The 25,174-nt window shown below is 36.6% G+C and overlaps 1 pseudogene; it reads right to left on the bottom strand.

Moving 5' to 3' along the window:
• Nucleotides 1-25,174, bottom strand: part of LOC118721197 — a 107,604-nt pseudogene that overhangs the window by 80,080 nt on the left and 2,350 nt on the right.

Raw genomic sequence — 25,174 nt, 5'->3', positions numbered from 1 at the left:
GAACTCACTAATAACTAGTCTGCTCCTGATACAGTTTAAAATCAGCCAGAGAAAGAGATGCATAGGATGCAGTCTGGAAGGAGCTGCCATTGTCCTCGCATGCGGAATTAGGCATGTTACACTGCTGGCAGCCTGGAGTGCTGCCAACTAGGGAAGCTCATCTCAGTGTCAGTTTCAGAGTTCCGAGTTCTCATTGGGGCTCTATTACATAGGCATGATTAATTGATTAAATGCTGACATAATTGAACTCAGTTTCCAGGTTAATTAATACTGCATGACCTGAAAGTCCCCACCTTAAATCACATGTTTGGTCTCTCTGGGCTGGCTAGCTCCACCCTAAGATTATTGGATATGACCAACCCCACCCTGAGATCCTGTGTGTCCAGTCACTACTTTAAATCACACTCCTATGAAGTATGATGTAGATCATCTCCCAGAAGCTGATAAAAAAAAATCTGGTTCTTTTCAGGCAATGCTAAATTCTTTATTATGCAAAATTCAATAGGGAAAATGAACCCTGTCAAACCTCCCCCACTTTGAGTATGAAAGTTTATACTCTGGAGTAAGAATGAATGGAATTGGAAGCATCCTCATAGGGACCAGGGTCCTACTGTAATTCATGTTAATTCTAATAATGGGTTAACTGATCTGAAATTGCTAGTACCCTTAGCCACATACCAGAAGGAAACTAAAAATCTCATGAAGGAAAACAAAAACTGCCTAAAACTCAACCTATTCTACATTTTTAAAACATTCAATAGAAGATACTTATATAAAAAAAAATACCATTCAAAACTCAAATAATATGATCAAAATTTAAAGCAAATAAATAAAACATATAGTAGAAACAGATCCACAGGGTATACAGGAAATAAATACAGAAAAAGTCAAAGATTAAAATAAATGTATTGTATATATTAAGTAAAATATAAGACAATATTGAGAAGTTTTACAGAGCATTGGAAACATAAAAATAATCAATGGACAATTTAATGTTATATATACACATAGAATTTTTAAAAAATCAAATGAAAAATTTAGTGGATAGGTTTACAGAAGGTAAAAATAAATGAAGAAAGAAAATTTAAAAAAGGGCAGAAGAAAATATCCAGAATGAAGCATGGAGTGACAAAGCTCTGTAAAACACACATGCAAAGGTTTAGGGATGTCATAGTGACATGGGTGCAGGTTGGAGGTTGAAGCTTTGCCATTGGGATTGCTGCACTTTTCTAAGAGTCCTTTGTTCTTTACATGGGAGAAATAATATGTGGGGAAATGTGTAAACCATGAATGTGTAAACCACCAGTATTGCCTGATGATTGTGGTCATAGAGATTTCTCCTCAAAATCTAGAAAATAATTCCTCAATTATTGACCACAAGTTCCAGGGTAGTCAACTTTAGCTTTAAAGTTAAATTCATTAAAAATAAAAGGTGAAAAATATTTCTTACATCTTATGGCAATGCTTACTGTGGTGGTCAGCTATTCTAAAACTCGAGTTTCCAGAATTCCTTTTCTTGTATGGTTGTTGGCAACAAGAAAAATGTGCATGCGATTGGGAAGGTGGGAAGGAAGCACACCTGCTGAGTTTGGAAGGTTGTATAGGGCAGCGTTTTTCAACCGCTGTTCCGCGGCACACTAGTGTGCCGCGAGATGTTGCCTGGTGTGCTGTAGGTGCAGACAAGACAAGAATTTTATAATTTTTCACTATTTTGTTTACTTAATATTTCATAATAAAGTAATTATAAAATACTTTCTTTGTGTTTATTTGATTCCTATTCAAGAGAATTACTTTATATATAGTCAATATAGGCACAGAGTTAAATTTTTAAACATTTTCTAATGGTGGTGTGCCTCGTGATTTTTTTCATGAAACAAGTGTGCCTTTGCCCAAAAAAGGTTGAAAAACACTGGTATAGGGCACCAGACACTCCTGGAGCTGCTGCTGTGGGACTGAGAGTGAGTGTGGGAAATGGTACGTACACTCATAAAAGTGTCTTTTATTTTCCTGGAAATTTTGGTTTCAGAAGCAAAAATCTATAGTCTTTTTCAATCCATAATTCCTGCTACAGTTTTTCTTCTTCTTTTTTTTAAATAAATATATTTTATTGATTTTTTACAGAGAGGAAGGGAGTGATATAGAGAGTTAGAAACATTGATCAGCTGCCTTCTGCATACCCCCTACCAGGGATGTGCCCGCAACCAATGTACATGCCCTTGACCAGAATCGAACCCTGGACCCTTCAGTCCCCAAGCCAACACTCTATCTATTGAGCCAAACCACATTCAGCTCCTGCTATATTTTAAAACATTTTAAATATGTTTTTATTGTTTTTTAGAGAAAGAGAGAGGGGGAGAGAGAGAAACATCAGTGATGAGAGAAAAATTTTGTTGGTTGCCTCCTGCATATCCCACACTGGGAATTGAACCACGACCTCCTAGTTCATAGGTCAGTACTTAACCACTGAGCCATGCCAGCTGGGCCAAGAACTTTTTTTTTTTTTAGAATATGGTGTAAAGCTATCGGAAGGTGGAGACTAGGCACTTGGCATGATATGTGTTCTATTTCATATAGTTCATTCTTGCTTTGTGGGGAAAATAAGTTATGGGTGGGATGGAGAGAGGGGCAGAGCTCCTTGCTCCTTGGTCTAATTGATTTTGTATCCATTCTCTCCTTTCCTGAATTCTGTTCTGTATCATTTGAGAAAGGGGATGGTCTTCGATACTGTTTTCCCTAGGCAGCTCCTAAAGAAGAAACAGCTGGTGAGACACTGGCAGGTAAAGGGAAGAGAGAAGCCAGGTCATTTTATAAATCTTGTTTCTGTGCCTCGTCACTGATTAGGAGCGCAGTGAATTATGGTGCTTCTGCTGCCGGAGGAATACATGAGCGGGATTCCTCCGTTGTTTGTGAGAGTGTGATGCTTGGGCCATTGCTGAAATAAGATTTTTCAGAAGCCCCAATGGGAGGATGAGAAGATTTTTATTGACGTGGAATTACATTCTTTAGTTTCCAATATCCCATTTCCCTCAAGCCATTCCTGAAAAGGGGGCAGCTGGGAGTTCAGCAGAGCCAGAAGGAGGGCCAGTGTCCAGAGTTTCCATTCCATTTTGCAGGTGTGGTTTAGCATCCAAGATAATTAAAGCCAATTAGTCTATGTGAGAAGCTCCACATGGCCAGGAACCCTGTGCATGAGAGAGAGAAAAAGAGCTCTTTGTTTAGAAGTTTAAATAATTAGGTTTTCTAGTGCTTGCAGTGGCCACACTCATCCTAGCCAATTACTTGTTTTCAGGTGTGATTGACAGACAAACACCTTACTCCATCATTCAGACCTTTACTGGGCATGCGTATAAACTGCCTTTGTCCAGCTCCTTCCTCCAAAAATTAGTGGGGAATAGACTTGGAGAATGTTAAATGAAGCTTCTTTGGCACAGCTGTATAAATGACATGCCTATTTTCTTCCCTCCTTTCTTGTTAAGTATTCATCAGGTTATTACAATGGCATCAGTTCTGCTTTCACTTGCATTGGCAATGAGTATACTGTTGGGCTATGGTTATGCCTCCTTATTTTTAAACCTCAGCCCATGGTTATGAAATTCTCTAGAGTGAGCAAAACTTGAAGCAGGAATACTTCCAGGACACTATTCAAGTAGACTAGACCAAAGAAGAACAAGTTAAGTAGGTTTCTGTAACAATAAAGAACAAGGTGGAAATGGTAAGATTTTGGGATCTCTTTTGAATGTAGAACTAACAGGGCAGGTGGAAGGATTGGAGGACTGGTATGAAAAAAGAACTATAAAAGTCTTCAAAGCTTAGTTTCAAAAATGTAGTAGAGGTGATATCATTGGTAGATATGGGGAAGATTGAAGAAGGAAGAGATTAGAAGCAAGGGTATATGATTCTTGTTTGGTAAAATTTGCCATTGACATGGCTATTTGAAGTCTATGTGGAGGATCAAGCAAAAAGTTAAGCATATAAATCCAGAGTTAAGGAAAGATCTTCAATTTAGAGCTCTATTAGGTTGGAGTATTGGTATAATGAAATCATGAAATTTGAAGAGATTACATAGGAACTGGCTATACATAGAGAACAGTCAATAGCATTGATGACTAAGCCCTAATGCACACTGATATTTAGAAAATAGAGAGAAATGAAACTAACATAGGAGACTGAAAAGCTACCACTTATGAGGAAAAAGAGGAGTATTCCTAGAAGACAAATGAAAAAAAATGTTTTAAGATGTGGAAAAATATTTCTCTCTCTCTCTCTCTCTCTCTCTCTCTCTCTCTCTCTCTTTCTCTCATTATTTCTTTCATTGCATTATTTAGTTACTTGACCAATATATATTGAGAACTTGCTAGCTACATTATGCTAATTAATTCAGAGTTTAGATACAGGAGGCCTTGAATAAAAATTGTTATTTTATTTTTAAATATATTGGGGTGACCTTGGTTAATAAGATTTTATAGGTTTCATGTGTACATTTTTATGATACATGATCTACATATTGCATGGTGAGCACACCCAAAGTCAAAATGTTATCACCATTAGACAGACATGAGCAGAGCAAGGGCAATGGGCCAAGAATAGAAAGCATTAGGGCAGAAAGCCCCAGATGCTTAGCAAGGAGCAAAACTGGAAATATAAGAACCTCGTTCCCAGGATTACCTATCCTCTCCTATATCACTGGTCATGGGATTTTGGACCCCTGAGCTTTCATATCACTGGCCATGCGTTTAGATACCCTTTTCCTTCCTAAAGAAAAAATCTAGGCCTCAGTTATAGTTCAGTTCCAGGCCCAGAAAAGCAACAAAACCAGACAAGTGATGCCATGGCTGCCTCATGATCAGCTGCATTGACTAATGACCCCCTGCCATGGCACTAACCAATCAGTGGAGACCAGGACCATGAAAGAGCACACCTGGGAAGTCAATAAATATTCTACTGAGACCCTCTCCTGAGATCTCCCCTAAGATTTCCGCCTGCAAGAGAGAGAAATATGCTCAGAATAAAGGACCTGGCGAGTGCTCTCCCCCAGGGGAGCATGTCATCGTCATTCCCTTCCTCCTGCTCTGGCTAAGGGACCCCATGAGACTTGCAACCAGAGGAGCAATGGGCATAGGCAGCTCATCTCAGGCTAACTCCCTATCCTATCTCGAAGGCACCCTTTTCTCTGACTTCTCTGTGAGCCCAAGCAGCCCAGCCTAGGCTCTCCTGTGGCTTCTGTGCCCTTCCTTATTTCACTGTCCTAACTATATTTTTGCTGCGGCCAATGAAATCTTACTTACTTTGCTACACTTTGTTTCTTTTCTTTTCTTTTCTTTTCTTTTCTTTTCTTTTCTTTTCTTTTCTTTTCTTTTCTTTCCTTTTCTTTTCTTTTCTTTTAATATATTTTTATTGATTTTTTCTATTTTGTTTTCTTTTTTACAATTTTTTTTATTAAATTATTATCTGTGTACATATTTTAACATTGCCCCTCCCCTCCCATACATACCTTCCCTCCCCAAAGTTTTATGTCCATTGGTTGTATTTATATGCATGCATACAAGTCCTTTGGTTGATCTATTATCTCCCCCAGATCTCCCTCCCCTCCCCACTGTAATTCGACAGTCTGACCTCACTCATTTATGGATAATAAAGAACATTATAGACTGATGAACCAAAAGATAGATATAGAGACAGTACACGTTGTTTCTTAATTGAAATATTTCCTTCAAGAAGACAAGATTGAAATGAGACAAGAACTCAGGTCTCATTACCTCAACAGTAACAAGAATCATCTTCTGTCACCATACATTTGACCCCCTTTTTCTTTTGGTAACCAGAACACTGTTGTCTGTGTCTATGAGTTTTTGTTTGTTTGTTTTTCTTGTTTATAGTAGTCTCTTGAACAAGAGTCAATTTCCCCATACTGTTACTTTAAGCAAAGAATAATAAAACTTATTTCTAGGCAACAAAGCATAATTTAACCTCCAAAACCAAACTCATTATCCTGAAATTTTAGGTTTAGGAAAAGAATAAGATTTACATCTTACTTCACACTCTATACACATTTACCCATTCAAATACTATAAATATTTTACATTTAACTCTGCCGTATTTACTCATAGCATTTGCAATACTATTTTTAAAGAAAATGTTTTCTCATATCACTTTTCAATAATTTTATTTTATTTTCTTAGCTTGAAAATGACAAGCACAATAGAATATTCTCCAGAGCTCTTTATTTCTCTGTGACATTCATTCCAAGGGTTAAGTTACTCAGCAACTGGTCCCGGGCTCACTGGACAGCTAAACTATCGCCTGGATTTATTTCATTTACATTTTGTTTTGTTCTTTCCTCTTCTAGGGCTGAGCATTTTTTTTTTTTTCATCTCAAGCCAAGATGCACCTCTAAAGTTGGGAGACATTCAGAATATGGGTTGGATTTAATTCTTAAAATCAAAGATAGGTAAGCTCCAAGGTTAAATTGGAAAGCTCAGGAAATCCTAAGTGCAAATACCACCTTTCAGTCACCTGCAAATCATTTCCTGCTCCCTTGTCTCTGAAACGCAGGACTGTAGCCTCACTGCAATTTTTCTTTCTAAATTAAGCAGCACATTTCAGGTATCTAAGAAGCAGCTGAGTGAGGCAGGGGATTTTAGAACTGGATTCCATTCAACTTTGCTACTGGTTTATTTTATCATTGCATTTTCACAAGTGGGGTGAGAATTTTAGGATTTAATGAAGGTTTTTAAAAGAATAAAAGTGGCAACAAAATAGGCTTGATGTTTTAGAGTAAAAAAAAAGTAGAAAAATTGTAAAATCAAACTTTGCTATTAAAATTCTACACTGTTATTTCCTCCCTTCCCCCATAATTATGAACTGCATGTGAGAAATAAGATACATTAAGCAGACTGAACCTGGCAAAATAATTGTGTTTAACTACAGAACTTTTTGTTTTCAACCTTATTCAAACCATTAAAAGTTTATGTTTATAGGTTTATACTCTTTAGTCATTAGAATTGGGATTTAAATGCTGCAGAAAAGACAAGAACCAGTCCCCAGTGTAAACCGACTGTTAGCTGATGGGAACAGCCAAGCCCCTGAATAAAATGCAAAATACATATTTTAATCTTTTAATAACAGTGGGTTCTGCTGTGGCTAAATTTATTTCTGAAGTATGTGTACCCAGAGTGTGCCTAGAGAAATTCAATCTACAGAAGGTTTTAACGACCTCAGACAAAAATGGCTATATTTAGCTAGGTTAAAAAATCAGACAAAGGAATAACATTTCTCCCTTAATTCCTCTCATTAGAAGCCAAATCTAGCAGAGACCAAGACCTTTTGCCTTTTGTAAAGCTTTCCATCTGCCCAATTTGCCTAGATAGTGATGATGTATGGTAAATGCCCTCCAAAGAAGGTCAAAGCGTAAAGAATCAAGATTAAGATGGGCAAACAGGGAGAAAATGGGAGACATCTATTAATATAATACTGTCAACAATAAATTTTTTAAAAAGATATAATTCAGAAAAGCAAAGGAAAATAAAGAGAAAGCAAAGTCTTTATATATGTAGAAAAATAGATAAAGACATGAGTCCTGCTATGATATATTAGGAAATTAATGCAATCTCAGAGGACATAGTCATGCCTCCTTTAGTCTGTCCTGAGGTTTGGAATACAGCTACAGTATTAGAGTTACTTATCCTTACCCTTGGGTTCGACTATTTATTTTTAAATTCTCTGATAATGTCCAAATATTAGAGAAGACAATGAGCCTCTTCCAGATGTTTAAGAGGAAAGGGAAATATATCTATTACCACTGAGGGTCATAAGTAGATACTCTCTGTGCAGGGCAGACCCTAAGATTGCCCCTTAAGATCTCTGACACCTACTTCATATTCACACATTTGTATAATAGTTGCCTTGAGTATGGCTAGATTTGACAACTCACTTCTAAGGAATTGAATACAGCAGAATTGACAGATGTCAGTTCAAAGATCAGGTTTAAAAAAGATTGTGGCTTCCATTTTGGGCTCTTTATCTCGAAATCTGTATTCTGGGGGAAACCAGCTGCCAAGATGTGAGAAACCCTATGGAGAAAGCCACATGGCAAGGAGCCAATACTGCCAGCCTTCAGCTAACAAGAACCTGAGACTTAATTGTAAATAGCCACCTGAGTGAACTTTGAATTTCCCTGCAGTTGCGATGACTGCAGCCCCAGATAGCACCTTGATTGCAGACTTCTGAGAGACACTAATCCATGAACACCCAACTAAGGCACAGCAGGATTATATTATTGACTGAGCGATAATAAGTGTTGCTTAAGTTCTAAGGTAATTTGTGACACAGCAATAGATAATCAACGTGATATATTTTTGAATTCTCCACTTATAGAGAATTTTATCATTTTCTTTGATAAATTTGGAATTGACCTTCATTGATCCACAATTATTTAAGATCACTATTTTATAACAAAATAAAGTTATAAAGTATTGCCTCATTTATTTATTAGTTGTTTTTTTAAAAAATTGTTTAAGACCTTGGTGAAAACAATATTTTGTTTCTAAATATTAGGTCCAAATTTTTCCCTCTACACTCACCTAATTCAGCAGAGAAAAGTCATTGAATTCAATTGTCAATTAACATGCATTTGTTTTTTAAAAGAAGTAAGAACCCAACTATCTGTTTTCTTTATTAGCATTGGGAGTTTATGATGAATGCACTTTTCCAATAAAGATAATAAGAAATATATAGAATGATGTCAAGTAAAGATGTTAGAATATGTTTGAATATAACTAGCCTCAATAAATATAATTTTCCTTATTTATGCTATCATTTATTTCTTATTTATGTTATTACTAGAGGTCTGGTGCACAGATTCCTGCACCTGTGGCGTCACTCATTTGGCCTGTGGGGATTGGGCTGAAACTGGCCATCTGGAATCCCCTGAAGGGTCCCAGAGTGCAAGAGGGCACTCTGCAAAGTTGCTGTTGCTAGGCAGCTCCTGCATTGAGCATTTGCCTCTTGATGGTCAGTGTGCATCACAGCTACTGGCCAGTCACCCGGGCAACTGGTCACTTAGACTTTTATATATATAGATTATTTATCTTAGCTGAATATTATAGTGACTTAAAGGTTTTGTTAGACTGATAGAAAATAAGAATACTTCTTTTCAACTATGTAGATGTAACATACTTCCAATCAAAGAGAATAATTATTTATTACAGTGGCAAAATAATTTTCTTAGAAGATAAAGTATTTTATCAAAAGACAATGGAATTCATTGCATAACCCTCTGACTACAGGTTACCTTGTAGAGAAGGGGAGAGTTACTACATCAGAATTTGGCATCCTTTATATAATGGCTAAATTTTTCCTCTCTATTATTTTAATTGACAAATATTTAGCTAAGTTAATAAAAGAGAGAATACTCAAATAAATAAAACAAAAAAATGAAAGAAAAGTCGTTATAACTGATGTCACAGGGAAAAAAAGATTATAAGAAACTATTATAAAAATTATACACCAATAAATTGTATAATCTAGAAGAAGTACATACATTCTAGAGACATGCAACCTATCAATACTAAATCATAAAAAAAATAGAAAATTTGAACAGACTAATTACAAGTAAGCAGATTGAATTACTAACCAAAAAGCTCTTCACAAAGAAGAGCCCAGGACCAGATTGTTTCACTGGTCAATTCTGTTAAACATTTTAAAAATAATTAGCACCACTGTTTCTCAAAATTTTTCAATAATTTGAAGAGGAGCAAACACTTACACACTCATTCATGAGACAAGCATTTAAGCCTAGGTTGAAAATAAACTTACTAATTTTCAGATCTTTCTCTTCTGTTTCCTCTTTTGATAAGCTGTCAGGTTAACGCAGGGATCTTTCTTGAAATCCTGAATGAAAAGTCTAAGGATAAACTGCATTGCTTTTTTAAATATTAGCTGTCTCAGAGATTCAGTTGGTGGGGTAGTTTGTTGTTCCGTTATTCAGTATTGTCATTACTATAGATGATACCTATTATATATGTAGTGAGATATTAGAGCTTAGCCATTAAGTCAGGTATGGCTGAAGTTGCACTCTCTTTTACTTCTGATTGATTGTGTGCTATTGAATAATGGAGTTAACCTTTCTAATCCACAGTTTTCTCATCTGCAAAATACATAGGTTTTTAGTGAGGATTAAAACCACATTACTATACCCATTTCCTGCATTATTGTTCCATTGTATTTATATAAATCACAGAATTATTTTCTTATATAGAATCCTCTATATTTCATAAAAAATTATTTGTATCTATTCACCTCTATACTATGAATGTAAGACAGTGCACATATATAGAAGGAACTTAGTAAAGGGTAATGAATAAATTGATACATGAAATATGATCAATGTGATTTTTCATGCACAAATGCAAACTATTATAATTAACATAAATATGATTAACCTTTCTTCTCCAAATTTTATCAACTTAAAGCTATTATTCCCATCCTAATATATAAAAAGCCAGGGGCCATCATGACTGAACCACATCCCATATGGAGCTCTGCAATGTGGATGGAACATAGATTTATCCTGCCTTGAAGTGAGTAGGTTGGGATGCAGTTTGGCATCCCTATATTAACCAGAGTGAATGGCTATTTTTTTTTTTTTTGGTAAGTTCTCATATATCTTGTAGCAAGTCAGCTTCTGCCAGCCAAGGAGACAGTTCTCTACAAAAGTGTGCAGTTGTACCTAATAGTAGCCAACATTCATGGCTCACAGGTGATTGATGAATTGACCCAGTAAAGGGAATCTAGGCAAAGCACCAGCAGCCTCTCCTATTTCAAAAGCGAGTTGGTGAGCCTGAGAGGAATCTTGAGTTTTCTGCTCTCTTCCTTTCATTTTACCCCAGCAGCTTGCATGCACATTTCCAGAGCCTTGTATCAGCCTCAGGTCAACCTTTAATTAGTTCTTTATTTTGAGCAAAGCTGAGTAAAGTAAAGGAAACATGGAGAAATTAAGGAAATATTATCCCTTTATTATCAATAAGATTTTTTATAATTGGTCCTACTTTAACATGATACTATAGTTGCCAGTCACTGGGCTTGTGCCTCTCTACTCTCATTATCAGATAACTGGCCTCCAGAATTATACCATGTTCAAAACTTGTTGGGCCTCCAAACCATGTTTTCTCTGCGAAAGTCCACTCATGTTTTGCTGTTTTGATCTTCATGGAATGTCTCCCCTGCCTCTTTGGACTCTGCCTGGAACTTACCTACTTAGGCTTACATCTTCTTCAGACTATTTTCTATGTTAGAAATTCACATTCCTGAGCATAATCTTGATTTATACTCAGTTTCAGAGACATTACCTAGTTCTTTGTATCTGCCAGATTCAAGGTCCAGGCTTCTCAGGTCCTGTAGCCAATAGCTCCCATTGATGACAGCATCTTTCTTTCCAGAAGCCCACTCACAGTGGGCTCCTTACGAAGTGGGCACTAATTTAGAATTGCAAATAGCCGAAAAATATTCTGAAATACAGAGCACTTAATTATAAAGAGAAGGTTGATCCTAGAGTTTTCAATCCCTTGAGAACTCTTTACTTGCCATTGAAAACCCCATACGTGTCAATAAACCACAGTCTGCAAATTAGAAAGTGAAAAACCACCTCTGGAGGCAGCTGAGGTTTGGGTGAACCACAAGAAAATACTTTTTCCTGGAGGTCAAATAATCATGATAAAAAGGCAGGGAATTTTGATGAGCATAATTGTAATTCATTGAGACTAGGGGACTGTGGGCTTTATAAAGATAAACCTTTTACTTTTTAATATCCTACACTGAGGACACTGGTGTTATTTATATTTATTTATTTTAAATATATTTTATTGATGTTTTTACAGAGAGGAATGGAAAGGAATAGAGAGTTAGAAACATCGATGAGAGAGAAGCATCAACCAGCTGCCTCCTGCACACCCCCTACTGGGGATGTGCCCACAACCAAGGTTCATGGCCTTGACCAGAATCAAACCTGGGACCCTTGAGTCCGCAAGCTAATGTACTATCCACTGAGCCAAACTGGTTAGGTCGATGTTATTTATATTTAAAAATTCAAATGTAAACCTACATTTAGAGATCATGATAGAAAATAATTACAATGACAACTGAAAAACATAATAATAATAACAACAATAACAGGAAGAAGAATGAGAGAAGTATAAGATGAAGGAGGAGAATAGGAAAAAGAAACTGCCATTGCCATCAGTTATCAATCTTTTTTTGAAATATGTGACTAAAATTTAAAAAAATATTAAAAAGCAACAAGGGAACAAGGGCAACAATAATAAATAGTAGTAGTAGTAGTAGTAGTAGTAGTAGTAGTAATCTATATATATAAAAGCCTAACAACTGAGTGCCAGAATGACCAGTCAACCAGATGCTATGATGCACACTGACCACCAGGGGACAGACAAACAATGCAGGAGCTGCCCCCTGGTGGTCAGTGGACTCCCACAGTGGGAGTGCTGCTTGGTTGACCAGGATGAGCAGTACTACTACAGCGGAAGCAGCTGCTCAGAGGGTGGTTCCACAGCTGCTCAGCTGACCAGGATGAGCAATGCTCCCAAAGCAGGCTGATTCCTGCAGGCTATGCCTCCAACCAGTGCATAAATTCATGCACTGGGCCTCTAGTAATCATAATAAATAACAAACAGCATATCTTACAGCATCCTGCCTTCTCTATTGGAATTTGAGCCTATGAAGCACTAGTGCACTTCCACATATGATGAGCCCATTATGTATCAATCCTGTGCTATATACTGGAGATACACGTCCAAAATATTCATAGGACAATTTTCTTTTAATTATTGGGTTTCAAGTTTAGTCATGGTATGAAAAATGTGTGAAAACTTACCTGTTATAAAATATTCCATTTGTTTTATTGTTTCCCTTACAGAGGACAAGACAAGAAGCATGAAGCCAAAAACTACCTGTGGCAAGGTGAGGAGAGATTTCGTAGCATAGGCAATTCAAAGTGAATCTTGGAAAACGTTTTTCTCCCTGTCTTCTCAGCTTTTGATTATGTAAAGTAATTAAGGATTTGGACTGTGACTTTCCTCTGTTGGGAGAATGTAAATAAGATAGCTCTAGAGGTAAAGAAAATAGGAAATAAATTATAACACTGGGTAAATATGAGGATGGTGGTGGTGACCCAAAATAAAGAGACTTTTAGAAAAGAGATGAAATACTGTGCATTAGAGAAAGCATCATGATGCTCCCCTTCAGTGAAGTGGCAGAATTGCTATCTGAAAGCAGATGAATTGTGCTTAAGGTTATTAGTACTGACAATAGAAGTACAAGTATGATAAAAATTCACAAAATTGCTAAATATTTCTTCTTTTGAAATTGTTATAAAAATGTATTATTTATCCATAATGCATTTAGGAAACCAAACTCTTACTGCTTAGGAGTATGGGTGTTTTTGAAAGCTGAGTGAACACTTTCATTAGCCATATGATTTCCTGTGTTCAGAGTTTACTGTCCCAATAAAGAAGACACAGTTTAAAATTAGACAAATACTCTCTCTCTCTTTCTCACACACACACACACACACACACACACACACACACACACACACACACACACACACACACACACACACATATATATATATATATATATATATATATATATATATATATGAATTGTTTTCTAAGTGTGACTCATACTTAACTCATCAAGAACATCTTAATGGAGATTCTACCATTTACCGGAACTTCTAGATTCCACAGGGAATATAAAAATGAATCAGAAGTAGATTCAGCTTCATAGGAAATGTCAGTCCATTTAGAGTAATAGGGCAGATAAGTTATGATAATTTGAGATATGGAAAATGTGACATAGATATATAGATTTTATATAGGATTCTGAGGAGAGATTACATTTTAGTGGGAGAATATATACATATGTATGTATATTAGGGGCTTGAAGCATGAAATTCATGCAAGAGTAAGCCTCCTTCCACCAGCTGCTAGCACTGGCTTCCTCCTGGCACTTGGAACCCAGGCTTCCCTTGCAGTCCTGGCTTAATATGGAAGGACATCTAGTCTAATTAGTATATTTTGCTTTTATTATTATGGATATTTGGATGGAGAATTGGCAGACCTATCTAGAATAAAAGTTCATAGTTTGGATATGTGCAGAGGAAGGTAGGTAAAAGGAGAAAGGTGAATAAGATGGGCTGGGGCTAAGGCTGCTACAATTATACACTGCAAATCAGTGGACTTAAACCACAGACATTTATTTTGAGACCAAGGTGTCAGCCGGTTGGTCTTTTGAGCACCATGAGAGGAGTATCTACTGTTTCAGGGCTCTCTCCTTAGCTTATTGATGGTTGCCTTCTCCTTGTGTTTTCAGTGTCTTCCATTTGGACATGTCTGTGTCTATGTTTCCTCTTCTTAAAAGATCATCAGTCATATTGGATTAAGGCCCAACTAATGACCTCATTTTAACTTAATTATCTATATAAAGCCTTTATCTCTAAATACTAACACATTTTTTGATAATGGCTTAAAATTTCAACATATGAATTTTGGGGAAGACATAATTCAACCTATAACAGGTAGTGAGGCAAAGAATTGTGGGATATACAGGGAGAATACTAAATTTTAATTTGACTAAAATATATTTGCTAATAAAAAAGAAATATGCAAATTTGCTAATAAAAGAGAAATATGCAAATTGACCGTATCTCCACAACACCCACCAGCCAATAGGAGTGAGTATGCAAATTAACCCAACAAAGATCAAGGGTTAATTTGCATATGCAGGTATGGAGTGGCTGGAGACAGGCTAGCCACTTGTGCATGCATTGGACCAAGCAGCCTGCATCCTGGGGACAGGCATCCCTGGGACCCAGACTGCTCTGAGCCTAAATGCCTGGAACAGCCAGGGTCCAGGAATGACCACTAGTTATTGTACTCTGAGCCTACACTCATAGGCACCGCAGTCATAGTTGGGGGTGGGGCAGGAACATCTGCCACATCACCATGGCAATGCGGAAGATGTTCCTGCCCCATGGTAACTTACATGTGTGCCAGTGCCAAGCGGCCTGCATCCCGAGGAGAAGCGTCCTTAGGAGCCAGGCTGCTCTGAGCCTATAGGCTTGTGTGAAGGCCTAGAGTGGCTAGGGGTCAATCCGGGACCCTGGCTGCTCCCAGAACGATCTCCCAGCTACTCTGAGCCTACGTGCGCAAGCACGGAGCAGTTGGGGGCAGGGTAGGAAAATCCCCCACAGTGAGTGAGCAGACAGCCGGGCCCTGGACAAAAGTAGACACCAGGACCCTGCTTGCCCCTGGCCCCAGTGGCTAAGGCCAAGCAGGCCCCCACATTGAACAGACATCAGGGTCTGCACTGGCATCAGGCAGGCAGGTTCCGCAGAGAGCAGAGAACCACGGGGAGCAGGCCTACGCTGTCAGTAGGACATCCCCTGAGGGCTCCTAGATTGGAGAGGATGCAGGTTGGGCTGAATTGGAGAGAGTGCAGGTCGGTGCATGAATTTCATGCACTGGGCCCCTAGTAGTTATATAAAGTAACATAGAAATCAGGCTGACCAAAAAAGACTGAAGTCAGATTGTATAGATTTTGAATACCCAACATAAAGTTTGGAATTTATTCCTCAAGCATTAGGAAGCCAGCAATCAATCTGAATTCAAAATCATTGCCTGCTTACAGTGTACCAGACACTATGCTAAATGATTACATTATTGTCTCATTTCATCATTATCTTATTTTAATCTTGGCAGCAATACCTTTAATGAGGTTTTATTAGTCTTTTTTTATAGAGTAGTAAACTAGAGTTTAAAAAGTTATTATAGCTTTTAAATATTAGAGCAGATAATTAAAGTCTTCAAAGTCTGGCATCACATTCAGTGTTGTTTCAATCTTAGACATTGTAATTTTCATCTCTAAAATTTCAAATTGTTTCTTAAAATATATCTTCAATATCTCTACTTCAATTTTTGAGCATATAGGATAGAATTATAATAGCTTTTTTATGCCCTTGTCTGATAATTTTGTATCTGTGTCAGTTTTCTGGGTCAGTTTCTAGTGATGGAATTTTCAATCATGGCTCATCGTGTTCTGCTTCTTTTATATGCCTAGTAATATTTGACTGGATAGTAGACATTGCTAATTTTACCTGATAGGGTTCTGGATATATATATATATTCTGGATATATATATATATATATATATATATATATATATATATATATATATTTTGGATATATATATATATATATATATATATATATATATATAATCTTGATGTTTATTCTGGGATGCAATCAGATTACATAGAAATGGTTTGACCCTTCTTTGAGACTTGCTTTTAGGAGTCATTAGGTGAGAATGGAGCATGGCTCTTAGAAATAGGCCTAATTATGTCGCATTTCTGAAGCAAACCATCTCTATTTTGCTTTACTCCATATATCTTGAGAGTGCTAAATATGGCTGATGGCTACAGAAACTGTTCTCCTTGAATGTGAGCTGGGCACAGTTGCCTCTAATCTTTTCCTCTGTTTCTTTCCCTAGTCTCAACTAGTGTCCTCAAATGTACAAACTGATCAGTATACTGCTGACTACTTGAGGGGACCCTTGCATATCTCTGAACTCCTCTCTCTGTGCATATCTCTCCTCTCTAGTACTCTGTCCTGAAAACTGTAGGCACTTGAATCTGACTAGACCCTTCGGCTCATCAAATCAGGTTATGCTCCGAGTTCCACCTCAGCTCCTCCTCCTGTGCCATGAGTGGAAACTCTTCAGGGCATTACACTGGACACTTAGAGATCTCACCTCATTTGGTTCTAATTTCTCAGGAATCACTACTCCTCATTTCTGATGTCCAGGGTCTTAACAAATGATCGCTCATGGCTTTTGTCTGCTGCAGACAGAAAGGTAAATTTGATCCTTTTCATTTGATCTTGGTCTGAAGTAAAAATCAATTGAGGTGCTTTCATTTTAAAATATTATTTTGGACCTATATTTTAAGGTAGAACATAGAAGAGTAAGATTGTCAGCAGCAAAATTAACACATACTTCAATCAACGGAGATAAATATGGTATAACTGTATGTGTAATTAAGGGTGGATCAAGTAAGGAAGGCAGATGCCCAAGGTCTCTCTTCTCCTGGGAGGAAGGGATGAAAGAGAGGGCTGCCTTGTGACTAGTGCTGCTGAACAGCTGGGAATCCTGCCGCAGGACTCTAGCCTTCCCAGAAGGAGCCTTCCTTTTCCCCTCTTCCTTTCCCTTCTTATCTGAGCTCAGGTAGGTCTTGCAGCCATGCCACCCTTTTATTTTCCCTCTTCCTTGCACTGAAAACACCACTCTAAATTGACAGGGCCTCTGATATTATTTTAGTTTCTATTTAATGTCTTTTATATCATCAACTTTCTGTTGCTAATGTGCTCAAATGAATTCTAATATCCCTTCAGTATCTACTGGAAGTCCATTTGTGAATATGATCCTCATTAAAAGAGACATCATAAAAATTTGGTAAGCATTTCTTAACATACTAAAAGAATGAACTTCATGGACACAGTCCTGAAAAATGATGTGTAAATAATCTTTTTAAAATTTAATTATATTTTGAGTATATTAATAGATATTGGTTTGAAAAATGTAATTTTCATGCTTGATTTTGCATGATTATATCTGAGTTATCACTTTGAGGAAACAGAATATTTTGTCTACTATATTTCTTATTAGTAATTTTCATAATAAAGGTTAGGCACCTCTAGATAAATGGTATGCTTACCTCACTATTTGATGTAGTCAAGAAATCCTCTAATGGGAGGGATTATTTGAATTATAATTAACATTGAAGAATGAACCTTATTTTATTTTTGTCTTGAACAGAGTTATATTAAATGAGAGCTACATCTTGCTCAGTTACATAATTATAATTTATGGTAACACTTTATATGTAAATCATGTAAACACAAAGAGGTATCAATTTGTTAGCTCAAATATCTGAAATATGAGAAAAACATTTTACTTATTTTGAGGGATTTTGTGTTTCCTCACTCATAAGATTTTAAAAGTATAATTAATTGAATTTGAATATAGATAGTTAATAATATAATTGATAGATATTGATAGAAATAATATATTTGCTAGTTACTTGCTGCATTTGATGTTCATTATATATATAGCATAGCTTTGATATATATTGTTTGACTGATTAAAATAAACATTCTTTGACTTTACACAACTTTGCAATAATGCTTCAACTTCCTTCCACCGCCAATTTTAGTGTGTTCTACTCATTTAAGGGAATATTCTGAAAGCCTTTGGGGCACTCTTTTTTTTAGTTAAAAAGTTAAATATGTTATAAAAATTTTTAATATCTTTCTTTAGTGTATAAATTATACTTAAAATTGCACAATATAAGTCTTATTCACACAAATGACACTGAAAGTTAAAAATGATTTTTTTATCTGTTAAATTACATATTTTAATATGGAGATTAGGTTAATTGTGGTATGTTGACAAAATAAAAGCTTCACAATTTGTCTCATTTTTGTTATCATGGTTTCTAAATGTTATGACCCAGACACAGGTGTGCATTAAGAAAGCAGTCCTGTATGTGTGCCCCTAAATTGAAAATAAAGCAAATGTACTCTACTTCCTTTTTTTTTCTTCCTCTCTGTCTGTCTTCTCTGTCCTTCCTGAAAATGAATGCTTGAGTACAATGGTCCATCCAGAGGGACCATTTCTCTTGGTGCCTGTACAACATGGACATCCCACAGCCTGAAGCAATGTCTCCTTTAGAAAACTAGGAATTATTTAGAGAGTGCATCTATCCTGTGATTGCAAGGGAGAATTCCATGGTTTCGTAAAGGCAAAAATAATGATCTTAAATCTACATATAGGTTACTATTCAAAGCTCAAAGCTAAGTAGAAAAAAAAAAAAGCAGCCACAATATTAAGAATCTAGGCTGAAAGATGATATATGAGGTGAAATTTGCATTTTCACTACCTCGGTAATAGTAATAGAAACGAATAAAGTCTATCATATCAATGAATCAAAAACATAGATATGATTTTATACTTACTAAATAACAGTTGAGACAGAATTGCTAAATGTTAATATTTTAGACCTCAGAAGATTATTAATTCATTTCAATTTAGTGAATTAAAAAATGTTATTTCATCACCAAACTCTCTTCTCCAGTCTTTGCTTTCATTTCACTTAATCAGATGTTTGAAATGTCCTTATCCAACTTAAAAATTAAGGTATGTTTTTGGGGGTTCATACTATGTCTTTAAGATAAAAACATATGACAATAGCCAAACTAACTTTGTAGACTTACTTCAAACAGCATATGTGCTATATATTTAGGGATCAAGCATGGCGTAGGAGAATCGCGTCCAGCCCCAGACTAGGTAGAATGGGTCTGTTCACTGTCACAGGCATCCAGGAAACCAGGCCCGGCAAGAGCAAGGGGCTTCCGCATGAAATTAAAGGGCGAACTGGCTCGTTCCCTAAGAGGGGGAAAACCTGGAGTGAGAAGAAAAGAAATTTTAGGAGATAGGTACAAGAGAAAAAGCCAAGGATAAAGGGGAAAATGACTCTTTCCAAAGAAATCATCCTGGAGATAAGCAATTTCTCTTAAATATTGATGCTTTTGAAAAATGAAAGTGCATAACGTATGATCCAAAGGACTCCTGAAACTCGGGGCACACATTTTAATATCAGGTAGGAAGAAAAAGGTAGAATTTTGAGCGTGGCAAATGTTTTTATTAAAAAGATATATGGCTTGTCCACGAGGCAGGTTTCACTAAGCTCTCAGAGTTCACTGCACATCCTCAGCAGTTTAGCCGGCTCTGCGGCAGAATCATCATAAATCAATGAGAGGATGTCTCGAGCCATGGGGAATTAGCTGACTCTCGCTTATGTGTGAGGCGATTCACAGCGCTTCCATCCGAACCCTGGAAATCTTTTATGAGACCACATGCTTGCTTGCCTGAGCCACACCTACGTCTAAGCAGGGAGAGCTGTGGCGAGATGGTGTTAGTTTTCTTTCTGCCTGGCTGAAAAAAAAAAACCACATTTTTTTTTTTCCTAGCCAGATCTTCTCTCTTTTATGGGCAGGAACCCCTGAATTAATTTCTAGTTGTCTGGACCAGATCCAATACTGTAGGTTACAATTAATATTATCAGCTTCAGAACACACAAGAATTCGAATCTGACTGACATGAGGCAGTGGAGAAGGTGTTCTATTTCTGAAATGATAGATAAAACCAGAAATCCTCTGCTGGAATCCACCAGGGGGCAGCTCCCTTGTGATTTGCTCACAGCATTTGCCTCAGAACCCGCAGCCTGTCCGAAGTCCCAGAGACAACACCTGTTTCTGTCCAGCGTTATTGTAACCCATCAGAAACCCTCCCTCAAATTCTTGTTTAATGCAGCATCACAGGTGCCAGCGAAAAAGTATTGTGTACCTTAAAGGAATTTTAGTATCAAACAATTGACAGTGTTCTTAAAAAAGAAAGAACCTCTTTAGCTGGATAATGTTGTTGTACATAATTACTATTACTATAATATTTCTCAGAAAGGAATTGACATTATCTTGCAAATAAAGTTTCAGCTTCCCCCACCCCCACCCAGAAATTTACAAACCAAATAAAGAAAACCTGGAAAAGGAGACTTTTAAAATGAAGATTATGGTAAAGAGAGCAAGGACCTCTTCAATGGCACTAAGTCTCATTTAACAAACTTTACTGAAATCTGGAGGTGAAGAGTAGTGAGAAGAATTGTAGACACCATCAATGTAGAAAATCACAAAGTCAAAGCAGAAGCAAAGTCAATTGTTCTATTTCAAATGTATTATTCTATATACGTGTATACTTATACTATAGTTTACTTTTTTTTTTCATAATAAATCACTTTATAATGTTTCAGCCTAAAGATGTCTCCACCTCTCCTCTAGGGCAGCAGTGGACGAAACTTGCTTTTCCATTAAGCTTTTGCATCCTGAGAAGGCCATTGAGATACATCATTCATCACGTCCAGAACACCTGTACTGTCAAACATTCTTGTTTTAAAAATGTGTAAATCGTTGGCAAAAACTCCAAGCAAGTTGTTGAGAGAGACCAAGAAGGGGGTAGGGTGGAGGAATGCTTGAGACATTCTTCAAATTAACATTGTTTTTTTCAAACAGCACTGTCTAATGTAATCAAAGGAGATGGCAAACATTTCTGGACAAGCATCAAGACCTTATTGACACCATGCATCTTCTATTCTAGTGAATTAAATAACCATCGCACTTAGTATGTGTCAGGTGAGCAGACAGGTCGCCTGGAACAAAGTGTGGGTGTTCCTAACGCCAACATGCTATTGGCCCTTAGCAATCTGCTACGGAAAAGCATGAGAACAGCCCTGCTCACATATCCTGGCTGCTTTGTAAGCAGTCACATTGTTCATATCATTGAAACTAGGGAATTTGTATATGTCTCCCAGACTACCTTCATCGCAAGTTATATTAGGATACAGGCTAGGTCACGGTGACCAGGTGTACTGAGTGCAATGCTGACATGAGATAAGCATTCATTTCACCACGAACAAACTCTTGAGGCAGGTGATTTAGAATTGCCGAGGTGCCCAGAAGTATCAAGGACATAAAGCTCTCCTATTTCTTTGTTTCTGACATCCCTAGGCTATTGCTTCATCAACGTGGTTGAAATTAGTCTCTGCGTCCACCTTAGAGCCCACAAGAAGCTTGAAAGAGGAGAGGAAAGGTCATGCTGCAGAGGTTTCATACCTCAAGTCTGCGCATACACTGTTGGCCAGAATTGGTCACATAACTCTATCTGGCAAGAATGGATTTTAGAAATGTCATCGTTAGCTCCGTGGCCAAGTATTTGATTACAATGCCTATTTTTATAGGTGGAAAGAGGAATAAATATTGGTCAAGGCAATTGGCAATCTCTGGCACAACAGTGTTCGCAGATTAAAGGTACAGATATATTAATTCATAGACACAGGTGCCTTTATTTTAGCAATTTAAATCCCTCAAAAGATTTTATGTAGTATTAGGTTTTATATAACTAATAGTTTGTCTTGCTAGAAATAACCATAACATTTTCTGGATTTTAAATCCAATAACTAGAATTAGTGGGGTGATCATATTGTAACATAAAAGTGGCAAACTACTATATTGTACACCTGAAAAGAACTAATATAATATTGCATACTAGCTATACTTAAATTAAAAAAACTAAAAATGAATAAAAGGGGGAGGAATTAACCAGAGAACATATATGCATTACACATAGACTCAGATGACAGTGTGGTGATGGCCAGAGGGAAGGAGTGGGGGCTGGGTAAGGTGGGCAAAAGAGGATAGGGGATCATCTGTAATAGGGTCAACAATAAAAATAAAGTAAAAAAGTAAAAATAAAAATGGAAGAAAAAGAAAACTTTCAAGATTTTTTTTTTTTTCCATAGCCTGGTGTATCCTAAACTACTTCCTCTAGGTAAATTCCATTAACCTCATTTGGAGTTCTAACCACCAACTCCTGTTGAGCAATTCTAAACCATCCATACAGTTGACTGATATCTGCAATTGCCAGATAAGAGAATGGGCATTCATTATTGTTCTTTGCGTCTTTTTTTTGCATCTCTTCATTTAAGTCTACTTCACTTTTTATCATCAAGAAACAGTCATATTTTCCCCTTAGGCACAAAAAACACAAATATTAAAGGGGCAGCTGGAAAATGTGTTCTCATGGCCAAGTTTCTAATGCCTTTTTCTCCAAATCACCTTCCTCTAAATGATCTTGTTGGTTTTTCTGTGTGTGTGTGTGTGTGTGTGTGTTTTAAGATTAAAAAAGGCAGTGCTCATCTGTGACCGGAAGTTGCAGAGTAGGAAGTCCATGTGATGATAAGTGAACACCCTCAGCACAGCAGAAGGACAAGCATTAGGCAGCTTCTGTGGCACTGTACAGCTTCCTCACTCTCAGCATAAAGTGCTTACATGAACAACTGTCCAAAGTGCCGGATGAGGCCATTAGCAGCTAGCCTGTGTAGAGCTAAATGAATATATTTCACTCCATTTGAGCTAAGAAAGGTTTGGAGCTTTGGTGACGTAAATTGGGCTCCAGTATCACTTAGCAGCTCTTTTGGCATTCCATATCCTGTGAATAATCTTTTAGTATGGACTGGAGGGAGAGAATTTCATAATAGACTGTGGCCATTTTCAAGAAGTAATAGTACTAATGAGTGTATCTGGAGTTTAGAAAAACCCACTATCCACTTTTGTTATGTGTTTACCTAATAGAAGAGTTTTAAAGGTATTTATGTAATATTCATGTTACATTAGAAAATTATGGTTTAGTTAATATTACCTTTACTTGATTTATATTACAAACCAGTCTTAATGTAATTACAGGCCTAAGGATTTTTGTTTTTAATTTCCTCTATGATCTTTTGTAAGGCTGTCTTCAGTGAATAGTTAGCATATTTCAAGAATTATAAAGCATACTATACACATATTTGCTATGTTGATTCAAATGGCAATATAAGAGTTTAGGTTTCTAATAATCTCTATATATCTTACAGGACATTAATTGTAGAAGAAACACCCAAAACCATAATGATTTATTTCCCTGCATTGTTATTCAGGTAAAACTAAACTAAATTTTTCTCCTCAGTTTAGTATGTCTCATTTCCCCTCTAGGTAAGATTTCAAATATTTCACTACAACTTTTCTTTAAATTATGCATATCTAAATTTATTTTTGTTTAGAAACTAAAAAAGTCATACATTATTTTTAGCTTAGCCAGACTTTTAAAAATACAGTAAATACAGAACTCTCCCTTTTCTCTCATTAATTAAATTAGTTTTTTGAACACTTCATATATTGTTTCAATATTGCTGCTATCTTAGAGTGTTTGGGGCAGAGCCATTTATTTTTTTATTTTAATTTTTAAAAATATATTTTTATTTATTTCAGAGAGGAAGGAGGGAGAGAGAGAGAGAGAGAGAGAGAGAGAGAGAGAGAGAGAGAGAGAGAGAGAGAGAGAAAGAGAGAGAGAAACATCAATGATGAGAGAGAATCATTGATTTGTTGCCTTCTGCATGTCCCCTACTGGAGATTGAGCCTGCAACCTGGGCATGTGCCCTTGAACTGAATCGAACATGGGACCCTTCAGTCTTCAGGCTGATGTTCTATCCACCGAGCCAAACCAGCTAGTGCACCATTTATTCTTTTTAGATAGCATTAGATTTAACATTGATTCCTAAATGCTTTCTTTACATATTTTCCCAGTCATTGTCAACTCTCTCTAAAAGTTTTTCATTATGGCACAGTCAGAATCAAGTGTGGCTATATATGCTTTTAATAATACTTTTTCTTAGAAAGATTCTGTCATTGTTTTTCAAAACATGTCTACAGACTATTACTAGTGGCTTATTGAGAATAATATTCACATTTCATCTTTCTTTGCCCTTTAGTTCCCATTTTTTATAATCTTTCAGAGATAGTTATAACACTGTTGTGCATAAATTTCTATTTTTATGAGTACAGATGATTTTGAATATTTCCTTATATGTAAGTTAGCTAGACTCAATATTTTAATCTTTAGCATTAATCCCCAACTTCTCTACATTTTTCAAAATACTTTTTTCACATACCAATTTGTCCTTCCATTTGTCATGAATTTTCAGCAAGGTTTACATTCAAATTATTTTGATGAGGTGGCATTTAGAATTTAAAATGTGTTTCCATGCTTGACATGTTGGAAAAACAACAAAAATGCATGATACTATGAACATAATTCTGTTTCTTCATAACTATTCAGCTTCTTCCATGAAGAGATATTTGGATTACTTTTTGTTTTATCTTTATGTTATTGCAAAATATAGACAAATTTAAAAAGTCAGACTTCTTGTTATAACTAAGATTGGCAGGCACCCTCTACAAAAAAAATCTACATATTGTCACAAATTGACAAAAGCTATTACTTCATTGCACTGGAAATTAGTCAAAGGCATACAAGTAGAGAAACATTTACACTTGGCAGACATTAGAGAAGAAAAGTGGGAGTGGGAGCCATTACTCCAGGTCAGTGCGGTGTTTATGTCAGGACTGCAAAGCTATAAGGATTGATACCCATCTCCATCAATATTATTAGTGGAACT

The sequence above is a fragment of the Pipistrellus kuhlii genome, unplaced genomic scaffold (assembly GCF_014108245.1).
Source record: "Pipistrellus kuhlii isolate mPipKuh1 unplaced genomic scaffold, mPipKuh1.p scaffold_m20_p_1, whole genome shotgun sequence".
Classification (NCBI taxonomy): domain Eukaryota; kingdom Metazoa; phylum Chordata; class Mammalia; order Chiroptera; family Vespertilionidae; genus Pipistrellus; species Pipistrellus kuhlii.
The sequence above is the reverse complement of the archived record's forward strand: the minus strand, read 5'-3'. Positions and strand labels throughout refer to the sequence as shown.